This window comes from Zonotrichia albicollis, chromosome 2, assembly GCF_047830755.1.
Source record: "Zonotrichia albicollis isolate bZonAlb1 chromosome 2, bZonAlb1.hap1, whole genome shotgun sequence".
Classification (NCBI taxonomy): Eukaryota; Metazoa; Chordata; class Aves; order Passeriformes; family Passerellidae; genus Zonotrichia; species Zonotrichia albicollis.
The window spans coordinates 105,970,929-105,982,617 of NC_133820.1; the positions used below are offsets into that span (position 1 = coordinate 105,970,929).

The 11,689-nt window shown below is 38.3% G+C and overlaps 1 protein-coding gene across 8 annotated transcripts in view; it reads right to left on the minus strand.

Annotated features, from left to right (window-relative positions):
* Positions 1 to 11,689, minus strand: part of MYO16 (myosin XVI) — a 359,429-nt gene that overhangs the window by 34,812 nt on the left and 312,928 nt on the right. The window lies entirely within an intron of this gene.

The window sequence follows — 11,689 nt, forward strand, 5'->3', positions numbered from 1 at the left end:
AACTCAAGATAAAATCATAAGGCGCAGGATGGACAGAATTGCACTTATTTTGTAAAAAAAAATTCAGAGTATGGCAATGATGGAAATTAATGTATTTGCTTCCCCCCATTTTTTAGTCACTGTCTCACTTTTAAAAGAAACCTATACATTGAAAGTCTACATGCTAAAACGTTTTTGTCAAAAGTTTGACTTAAAGTCTTGATTGAGCTATAACTTCCAAATATCCTATTATAAAATTCTTTTTTCTCAAGCAAAAAATGTATGACCCTAGGCATCATAGTTATTTCATAAGTAGTATTTAGCCTGAACGAATGTTTTATCACCAAATTAGAAAATGAGCCAGTATTAGCTCTATTCATATGACAGATTAAAGTACAAAACTGAAATATTTTGAGATACTATTAGTTTTCTAAGGAAATCATATACTTAGCCTATTTTATAAAGTATAAAGACAAAATATAAATTGATGACTAATATCAGAATTTAGGTGGAATCATCATAGTCTCATTGTACAGCAACATATGAAAACCAGTGTGTTATTAAAGGCCCAGCAGTAACTCACCTGAGAGGGCTGCATTTTTCTTTTCTGTCAAATCCCTTGTTTTGCTCTTCTTTCTTTGAATGTAGGTATATCCATAATGTATATGGATACATTTGTCCCCATATGTTCTATTTCAAATACTTCTCCTTTTAAAATTTAGTGCTCATTTACAGTCTAACTGAGAGCTCATTAATAACAACAGAAGGCTCCACTGCTTTCAGCAGGTTTTGGATCCCATTCATGCTTACCTTGGATGCTTTGTGCAGCACTGCTTGCTTTGTCTACCCTGGTTATTCAAATGTGATCACAACTGTTCTCTGGCCCTGAGGCAAATGGTAAGAGACCCACATCAGTACTACTACACTTTCCTTGCTCTCCACGGCAGAGAGGAATCCAAATTATCTACTGGGAATAGTCCCTGGATCTGTGTCTTTCCCTGAACCACTCCCAGATCTGTCTGGAAGGGAGCCAGCCTGTCAGATCCCAAGAAAGGCTGGGGATTGCTCTGCACTTCAGCTGTGCCATTCCAAGGACATTCCCTGGCATTGGCTCCCTCAGTAAAACAGATACAGCCCTTCACTTTGATAGCACTAGTGACCACAACCAAAAATCAGTGGTCAGTAATAATCTACCTCAGAAAAAAAGAAAAGGAAAAATATGGAAGAAAAACTGCCTTAAAATCATATGGGGCTGGTGGAGCACTGAACAGTTGTGCAGCATCTACCGAAGCCACATTTAAAGGTTTCCTTGTGACTGTACAGGGAGAGCAGATTCTCCCTGTTCTGCTCTGGTATAAATGAAGCCATGCATTCCTCTCAGTATGATTTGACATGACCATTCTTTCAAGGCACACATTTCCTTCATTAAACAGAGAGCTAATGATGAGTTTCCAGCTCAGAAAATTCAGTGTCACAAGCTAGGCAGGACATACCTCAGTCCTAAAATCAAATATTATTTCCTCATTCATGGAAAATATGACTTTCTGTAACTAATTATCAATACACAGTTTTAGGTATCAAGATCCGCAGTTACACATTCTGTATCAGCAACTATGAAAACAGGAAAATACATACATTCTGGCAGATAAATTCATGTAGTACAGGAGGAGAAGCGATTTGTACCTGTGCTACCATGGAATGTAAAAGCTAAATAGCTCAATTTCCTTAAAACCTACAGCTGGTATCCAGAAAAATGCAAATTTCAAATCAAGCAGCTTGTCATTAAACATGTTAATAACAGAGAACTGATGGATCCTATTAACCAGCATCTGAAAGTCAAGACTTTGCAGACAGAAGGGATTTCTAATCTGTGCTCACACTCTTTCCTGGGAAAGTTAGGAATACACTGAATCCTAATGGCTGACCCTGGATATTTTTTTACATTTACAAGTGGATGTTGTGAAGTGAGGGGAAAAAATGAAATATGGTGATTTCAGAAAATGTGCAGATATTATTTGATGAAGGAAAGGGAGAGGAAGTTTAAATAAGAACAGGCCATTTTATTTTGAGTCAAATGTTTACCCCTGTGTTTTCTTGTACCTTTTCAATTACACTTGGTGTTTCCTGTTTTGCTCTGACTTACTGTTGAGACATTCTTTGTCTGTGGCATTTGCTAGCTACCCTTAGCACAGGTTGTCTGGGGTGTCTTTTTGCTGGATAAATGCATATTGCTTCAGAGTAATTCAGTTTACTCACACAGAGTCCCACCGTGACCCTCTGTAACATCACTGTTTACTTTGTCTGCCGAGAGCCGGAGGCAAACAGCTGCATCTTATTTGCTGAAAGAAATGGAGCAGGCTGAAAACTGTCAAGACAGGATTCCCCCAGCCTATTAGCATGTGCTGCCTGTCTCACCCTTTTAGCTGTGCTGCTGGCTGCCACTGCCATCAGAGGCAATAATTATTCCTTGGTTTAGTTCACCTCACAAAGCCTACCCATACAGCAGCAATTGTCTAGGATTCTCCCCCCACCAGTGATGCTCCTAGGAGGGCAGCGGTGAATTCATACTGTCACTTCAGCATCCTTTCTCTCTGAGCTGTGTAAGGGGAGCTATCAGATGGTGTTACTCCAGAAACCACATACACATGGTATTTACCATGGAGCAGGCAAATACAGAAACAGGCCACTTATTTTGTCAGGGAAGCTGCATTTGTGGAAGCTTTGTGTAAACACTGTAAGCAAAGAGAGGAGACACAGGCCATGGAGAATATCAAGAGACAAAACTCACTCTGCTTGAGGAAAGAGCTCCTCTGAAGAATTTTGTGTCAGTGAGATACCAGCCAGCCAAATTTCAGAGGATGAGGCTGGAAGTAAGAAGAAGGTTGCAGAGCACCTGCAGAACTCCTAGGTCTGGTTCAGACCTTAAGAGCCATCAGCTCAATTATAATTTTGTAAATCACAGCTCTGGAAAGAAGAGAACAAGAACAAGAAGGTTTCTTCTGCTTTCTTCTCTGATGGATTTGTGCTGGTAGAAAGACAGTACTCTCATATTACTTATTTCAGTGTCAATCATTACAAGCTACAAACCTTTCCCTCTTTTCTAGAAGCAACATCAGGGACATCCCTGGATCAGGTAAACTCTCAGAGCTGGTGTGGGAGGGATGACATTCAGACTTTTTTTCCCTGTCTGAAGGACTCTGGCTTGTTTGAATTATTTTTTTTTTTCCCAGCACGAGACTAAGAATGCCATTCTGAAATGGAGAAAAAAGCCTTCTCCTACAGTGGTAAAGGATGAAGAATATCTGGACAGGCTGCCATCTCTCCTGCCTGGTAGTATCTGAGCAAGAACTTGGAACATCTTTTCAGAGCAGCAAGTGAGCTGGACTCCAGTCAGTGCACATGTTTCAGAGACTGGGGATTTCATTCATCACATCTTCTCCAGGAAGTGATCTCTGAAGGCCATTCTGAGGTCCATAACAAACCACACAGGGCAGGAAGGAGGACAGTCCTTGTCCCACTGCTTGGGACAATATCCTGCCTGAGAAGAAACATTTGTTCCCTCCGTGTCCCCATGTTCCCCATCTTTTCAAGTCTAATATGGAAAAGAACTAGTTGACTTTACTCTGTTAATAGCTTTATTTACTGCTAGGTGTGTTGATTGGCTGACCAGAGTTTACTTTTTGTATTTGCACGTTTAAAACCTGCTGGTGTGCTGGAAAAGGTGGAGGCAATTTGCTAAGAAACACAGCTTCCTGTTTTTAAACTGTTGTCTTCAAGTTTGTGTGGATACAGCAGTTCTTGAACATTTAAGTCTGTTTAAGTCTCTGTGTGGTATCTCAGTTGTAGAACAGCCTTTACTTCTGGGCTTTAGCTGCTGTTGAAAGAATCTATGTGACGAGACACTGTCTCAACCTTCTTCCCCCTCAAACACAGTTTCAAATATTGTAAAAATAAACCTAAAAAACCACAAACAAACAAACAAACAAACAAGGGTTTGATACTCCCAGAAGCATCACATCAGTTCTATTTACTGCTCCCAGAATGCTTCTACAGATATTTTTCAGGATTTCTCATACCAGCTCTGGCAGTGACTGCAACTCAGAAGTCTTGGCATAAGTGACTGCACTGGACTGAGCAGATAAATCGTTTGAGCTGCTCTTGAGGAGCAATCCAAAGAACATTTCTGGTTCACCTGCACTGTAATCCTCCCCACCAAACAGGGATATCTGTTCTGGAAAACTTCTCAGAAAACATTCATATTTTGCTTTCCAAGTGAGCTTCTAAGAACAACAAATGAATTTAGATATCTATTTAGTCTGTTTTTTAGTTCATTTTTAAAGGATAGAGCGATGGTCAATGACACTGACATTAACCTCAAAGCAAGAACATATGGCTATTGCAGATGCAGTGTGATAAATATCCATACTGTGCACAAATACAGATAATCAGTGGCTAAAAACTGTCACTAAAAGCTACTATTATGTCAGGATTGTTCTGCAGTCAGCCCCTAAGGAAAGAGCTAAGAGAAATAATGAAATGTAAAACTTCAGGCATAATTTAATACGTTTTTTTGTTTTAAAATTTTCACCATACAAAGGTGTGAAAAAAACTAATTTTCATGCCTTTCATTTTAAAAGAGAATGAAAGCTCAAGCCAAAAGAGCCCTGAATTTAAGGTTTCTGAATTTTCACTAATGGTGCCAGGAAGAAGGCAGATGTCCCTAACTGCTTTAAATGCTACTTCTACCTCCAGTACTCCACTTCAAAGCACTTGACTACTCTCTCACATCAGAGTGTAGCAGTGTGGAGACAGCATGAGAGTCAGGGTACCCTCACATTTATGATCAAGTCTTTTTATGAGTCTCTTTCAAATTGTCTTCTCTTGCTTCTCCATCCAGCGCCACAAAATTCCAGTGCTGGAACTAGAACTTAATCCACACATCCAGGTCTGTAGAGTTGCACAGTTTCATGATGAGCTGCATGGGTCCTGCCAATAACTCTGGGTCATCCTGAGGGGCTGGAGTTTGCACAGCTCTTGGGTACCTGAGCCAAGGAGTCTGGAAGTAGCTTGGCCTGTTTACAAGGCAGTCATTCCCCTAAATGCCAACCCTTGAAATGACTACTATTGAACTTATCTAGGTCTAGAAAAAGGTCAGCACATTTAGCTGCTAACATTTGCAGTAAGAAGAATTTTACTTTACTTCAGTAAGAAGCATTTTTGCCATCTTTGAGGCAGACTGTTTCAGTACTTTACAAACATTTTTGGAAGCCTGGACATGAAAGAATATTTACTTCTGCACAGAATTTTGGAAAGCTTGATTTTCATTTAAGCCTAAAACAAATATAAATGTCACAATCTTGACATTTTCTGTGAAATGGAATTATTGTTCTCTACTGAGGTTCTTCACCAACGACAATTTAATGCTGAGATGGATGTAAAGAAGTTAAAAACATCTGAAGAGATTTCTCACTCAAGCTGAGAATTTAATTAGAGACCTTCACTAAAATGTATATCCATATTTCATTCTTCATTATATTTCTAATGCTGGAATTCCTGTAAAATGAAGTGACATGACATTTACTGCCAAAAACCCAAACCCTTCTTTGGTGTCAGGAACATAAATGTGGTACAAATAATTTTTTTTCTCTTAGATATGGCAAATTTATCACAATTGGTTTACAATTAATGATGTAGTTGTTCCTTAACAAACTAATTTGTGATTCTGCATTGTGAATTACAAATAAAATTCTTAAGGTGTTAAAGAAAAGATGTTGAAGAAAAGACATTGCTATGAAAATAAAAATCCTGTAAATGTCTACCTGATTTATCCAAGTCACAATTAAAAGTGGGATGTTATTAAAAACTCTGGGTTTGAAATGCACTAATATGAATCAGTATTGGTGTAGTTATTGTACTTTAGTATCAGACAGGATGAAGACGACACAAAGCAAAACCAGCTCAATGGAGAGGATCCAAAATAGAGTAATTAATTTAAAAGAAATGCCTGCAGTTCTCAGAAATGGACCATATAAAAGGAACAGAAAAGTCAGTGCAATTACTTTTCCTCAGTGCCCCTCCTCTTCAGCAGTGACTTGGTATCAATATGAGAAAGTCTGCAGTAGGTCTGACCAAAGTGCTGCCTACTCTAGGATCCCTTTCTAGTAGCCATAAATAGAGGCAGTGTAAGGTCATTGGAAATCAAAAAGTGCAGTGATATTTTCCTCTGTGATCAATACAAGTACTTAAAATGCAAAATAAATATGAATTTTTATGATAATACCCTTTTTTCACTTGAAAATTAGACTTGATTTGTTCTTCTAATAATCTTTGGATTAAAATTATTTATGGTAATCACACACAAAGCCTCTTTCACATGTTGGAATAGATAACCAAATCAAATTCCATATTATGTGGTTTTAGGCTGTAACAGCAAACAACGAAGTCAACCAGAAATTGAAATGCTTTGGTGAAAAAAAACTCAGAACAGAAACCTGGAACAGTCTTCAGCAGCAAAACATACCGGTTTTCAGACATTCTGAAATGGAAAATTATTCTTGGGACATTGTGTTTATCCAGAAACAACAGGTCTTTTCTGTGATACATTATCCAGATAATGGCAGACTTCTAGATCAGGAGAAGACTGTAGATTAAGGTGGTAACTGTCAGGGTGTACAGGCTATAGAGATATTCTGAAAATAGGAATTGAGTGCACCTTCTCTAGACTCTTCTAACCTTTTTCTGCTGCAATAATAGAAAGCACAATTATTTCCTTGGAAAATCACCTAGCATGGGCTGAATGGCAACTGTATTGCCAGCAGTTCTGCCTCCTCCTATGTAATTTTCTGTATAGGGCATCTGTGGCTAGCCAAGAAAGGGCGTTTTTGTAATGAGTTGCATTGAACTCTTATTAGCAGTTCTTCCTCCCACTTTTCTCCACCTACAGCAAGAGATTCAGATTGAGAGCTGCAAGTAGTCTGTAGTGAAAGTGTAAATTTGCCAGTGACACTAAACTGGCAAGAGCTGTTGACTCCCTTGAGTCAGAGGCCCTGCAGAGAGATGGACAATCAACAATACCATGAAGTTTACCAAGTGCACTCTGCACCTGGGATGGAGCAACACTGGATGTGCAGACAGACTGGGGAACAAGAAGCTGCAGAGCAGTGCCATGGAGAGATCTGGGGGTCCTGGTCATTGGCAAGCTGAACATGAGTCAGCAGTGCCCTGACAGCCAGGAGGGACATCCCTGTCCTGGGGGCATCAGGCACAGCATGGCCAGCTGGGCAAGGGAGGGGACTGTGTATCAGGAAAAGCTCTCTCACCCAGGGTTGGGCACTGGAACAGGCTCCCCGGGGAAGTGATCACAGCACCAAGCCTGTTTTCCCTTTGAGTGTTTGGACAACAGTCTCAGGCACATGGTGTGATTCCTGGGGTGCCCTGCACAGGGCATGGAATCAGGCTTGATGATCCTGACAGGTCCCTTCCAACTCCACATATTCTATCAGAGGTTGATGACTCTCCTGTGTTTAGAGATCTGATCTGAAAATTAGTCACAGAAAGTCACCCTCACTCCCTTAATTAATTAAGGCAATTATGTAAAATATATTAATCTCGTTCTGAGAAGTGTGCTGAAGCTTAATTGACTAAGTTTTAATGAATTGAGAATTTTACTTTAAAGATGTAGAAGTTTGATGCCTTATACACTCATTCCTCCAGCATGTACAGGTAAAAGATAAAAAGTTGAAAGCACAGCTTTTTGTATTACTCATGCTTTGAAAGTTTTTTGCTTTTTCCAAAAAGAAAGTATATCTATTTTGTTGTAAAAATAGGAAGGAGATGGAGATATGATTATTATCTTTATTAAGTTGCTTAAGACAAAAAGCTGAGTTGCTTAGAGAGAAAAGGCCTGGGATTTCATCACAGAAGCGCAAGTAGGGATTTAATTTGCAATCCACAGCTGAGATGTTAACTGTGCCATAGCCTGCTCTACCTGATGATAAGGGAAAATTATTACTAGATATCAAAGGACCACCTGCCTTTGACAGGACAGTACTTGTCATACATATACATTACATTTTGTTTTTCTCCAAGTTTGAGTCAATCTCAATAGAGGGTATTTGGCAAGCTTTAGTCCCAAGGCACATCTAAGTATTTGTATTACTTGTCAGTTGTAACTATCTTCCTGTGACTTTCAATGCTTTAACTGGAGAATGTGGGATAAGACACTGATATGTGAAGCTACCTGCTTCACAAATAATATTGAAAATATGTCACTTAAACAGTAAGTGAAGAAAGGGGTCACATAAAGAACAGATATCAAGGATACTGGACAAATGATAACAGTATTGGTAACAATAAATTGTTAATAATCTAAAGTTTCCACACCTTTGCTGTTTTTACCAAACCATTTGGAAAGGAATAGATCACTCAAGAATGGGTAGATTTGAATATACATACTTACTTGTACTGAAACACTAACAATATTTTACAAAACTTGATGCCTATACATTGGGCACATATATAAAGGAAATGTTTTCGTAATTTTCTTCTTAAGCACCTAGATGTGGGGTTGCAAACTTGTGTATTTTCTTTTTCTCTGACACAGAAGTTGTTTATGTCAATTTTTTCTCAACAAGTGGGAAAAATAGGAAACACTGTGCCTTCATCTCAATGGACTAAAGGTAAGAAATTCACCTTTAGTGAATTAAGGTAAAGGTAAGGTAAAATCACACCTCCTTGGAAGGAACATACTTCCCCTTCAAAATCCACATGAATACTCTGCCAATCTAAGCATGGGTGATTGGTTAGGATTTATTCTACCTTTTATTCTGAAGGTGAAATGATTCCCCTTTGCGTGGAATAATTTAATATCAACTATACCAATTAAGAGAAATAACATCACGACCTAGCAAAATCTGAGTATCATTCCTCAACACTGATGAACAGAAAATTCTGTCCTTGCTCATGAATATTTAATATGAAATGCTTAAACATGTAATTGTCTTTTCCTTTTATAAGGAATGTCTTATATGTTGAATAGTCAAAAATATTTGGATATCCTGCTAAGGAGTGCTGTTTTGTGATTAAAGGATTGAATTTGAATTATCAAATCTAAGGTCTTGTCTATTTGACAGAGTAGGGGCTCTGCAGATGACCATTCAGTTTCAGTCTGTCTTGCAGACTAAAATTTTCACTTCCAGAAATCACACTTCCAGAGAACAAAAAGACTTATGTGTCTATTATCACTTACCTGCTCTCAAGTCTCATTTTATATGGTGTAAAAACAAATCCCTGTGTAACAATACAACTGCAGTTTCAATGACAACTCTTCCCAACCTTCAAGAAATCACCTTACCTAGGTTCTCACCTGTTACCGCTTTGCAGGGCAAAAAACTTCTCTTGTTACATGTGAAGTATTTTTCATGAAATTGAATACTATATGATCTGGATCATTGTTTGAACCAGCAGGGGCTAGTGATGTATTTTAAAAAAAGGACAGGCTCAACCACCAAGAAAAGAAAGTTGTTGCCATTTGATTTTTTTTGTTGCCCTTGTGAAAGACAATGCTCTCAGTTCAGTTCACAATAACTCTTCAGCACATCAGAAAACCACAAATGTGTTCTACTGTAATTCTGGATGAGTTTTTCTCACAAAGAGGTCAGGAGCCAAAAGGACATAAGTGTTCTCAGGCCTTGGAATTACTCCTCCAGGCGAGAGGGAGGCATGCTGGGGGACCTGTCTGTATTGCTTTTATATTGCCAAGGAGGCTTTCATCTCCGAGGCTGATGATCCCATACAGAAACTCCCTGATTCCCAGAAGTAACTCTTCCTGACTTCTAGTTTTAGTTAAGATTGTCAATGGGTTATAACTTCTGAAAATAAAGGAAACTGCACATGATAGAGTGCTGTTCTAGGCCACGTCTTCAACTGTCATGAAATTCTATTTTGGTTTTTCTTCACCATATAATTGCCAACAAATAAAATACTAAAAATTATAAAAAGAAAAGGAGGATTCTTCTAGGAACTTAATATGCATTAGGCAAGAGGTGGTAAAAATATCAGAAGTAGCACATGACAACTTCTAGATTTACACAACTTGTAGGGAGTCATCTCTGATGACTGCCATCTTACTACTTTGCATGAAAGGTTAAATAAATTTTTGCCAGCTGTTACCCTACAAAATAGATGAACACTTGAAGTATGTGAAAAAAGGCAAATTGTAAAAACACACACATATGTTCACTCGTATTTCTCAGCTACTTTCAATCCATCTACTTATCCTTGAACTATTCATATATAACTGCACTTAGTATACAGTAGCTTCCTTGTTCATAAAATATTGATTCAGGTTTTTTATCGTGTATCTTTCTTGAACTGTGATCTTTCATACTTACTGCTCCCTTGATGAAATATTTAGAAGTACATTTTCCATGTGAAAGGTAAATTTAGAGGGTTTTTTATGGTACCCTCTGTTAATGCACTAGCTTCAACCCACATGAGACCCAAGCTGAACTCTATCTTGGTCATGTTTAGTTGATCATTGCATTTGCAAAAATCTTCCATTCCAAAGCAACTTTTATTTTAAGGTAAAGGTTATTTTTTTTTGACCTGGTTGGAGTGGTTTACAACACTTTCTTGCCAGGTACATTGAGAGAGACTTGAGAAGATACATCCAAAGAACTAACTTTAATAGTTACTTCCCAGCAGATAAAAATGTACAAGCTTTATGATAAAACAACACTCCTAACTTCAAAACCAACCAACCAACCAAAATCAACCACAAAACCATCAAAAAACCCACAGAAAACATTCTACATATATTTATAGACAGTAAATGTTATTAATTTTGTCAAAGTAAGCAAACTACTGTAATAACTCCTTTACCAATTTCATCAATTTGAACACTTAGCATAAGAAAAAAACATTCTCTTGAGGTTGAGAACTGATGAAATCTCAGCTCATAGCTCACTCAACATAAAGAATTGAATTTGGCATACAAGAACAAGCATGGTCCAGCTAAAGCTTTTCAAGGGTCTGGAGGACTCAAGTGTTCTGTCCACCATCGTTTCTCTCATACCTGAATGTTTCTTGTCTCAACCTAGACACTAACTTTCACAAAGCTTGTAGAAACTCCCTTAATTTTGAGACCTTTATCTCCTTGTTGTATTTTGGCTGAAGGCTGCCAAGATTCTAAGGAACAGAGACATAGGGTGGCGGACAGACATGCATGTATATAGAGCAAGAACAAACACCTGCTTCTGTTATAGTGTAGCTGTGTAAACTAGAATATGATACTAAAATCAGTGGAGCAGTAGGTACTTAAGAGAATGGACAATGAATAATAAGAGAATGCATCCTGTTCTCCACAGGATTGTTTTGTATTTCAAATGTATGACTTGGGATTCTTGCCAAAGAGGTGGCACATCAATAGGCCAATGGAAGGTCATTCACACCAAGGCATGTAGCATGGGCAACAAACAGGAGGAGCTAGAAACTGTGCAATTGGAAAACTATGATTAGTTGAAGTCATGAAAAGTGTTGGTTTTGCAGCTGGACTCAATGATCTTAATGTTCTTTTCAAACCTAAGGAATTCTATGATCATGTATTGCTTGTTTAGAATATGCTGCTCGCAGTTCTTGATTAAGACAAACTGTTTGGACAGATAGAAGTGAAGAAGCAGAGAAAACAGTATAGAGATTTTCTCACTCCAAA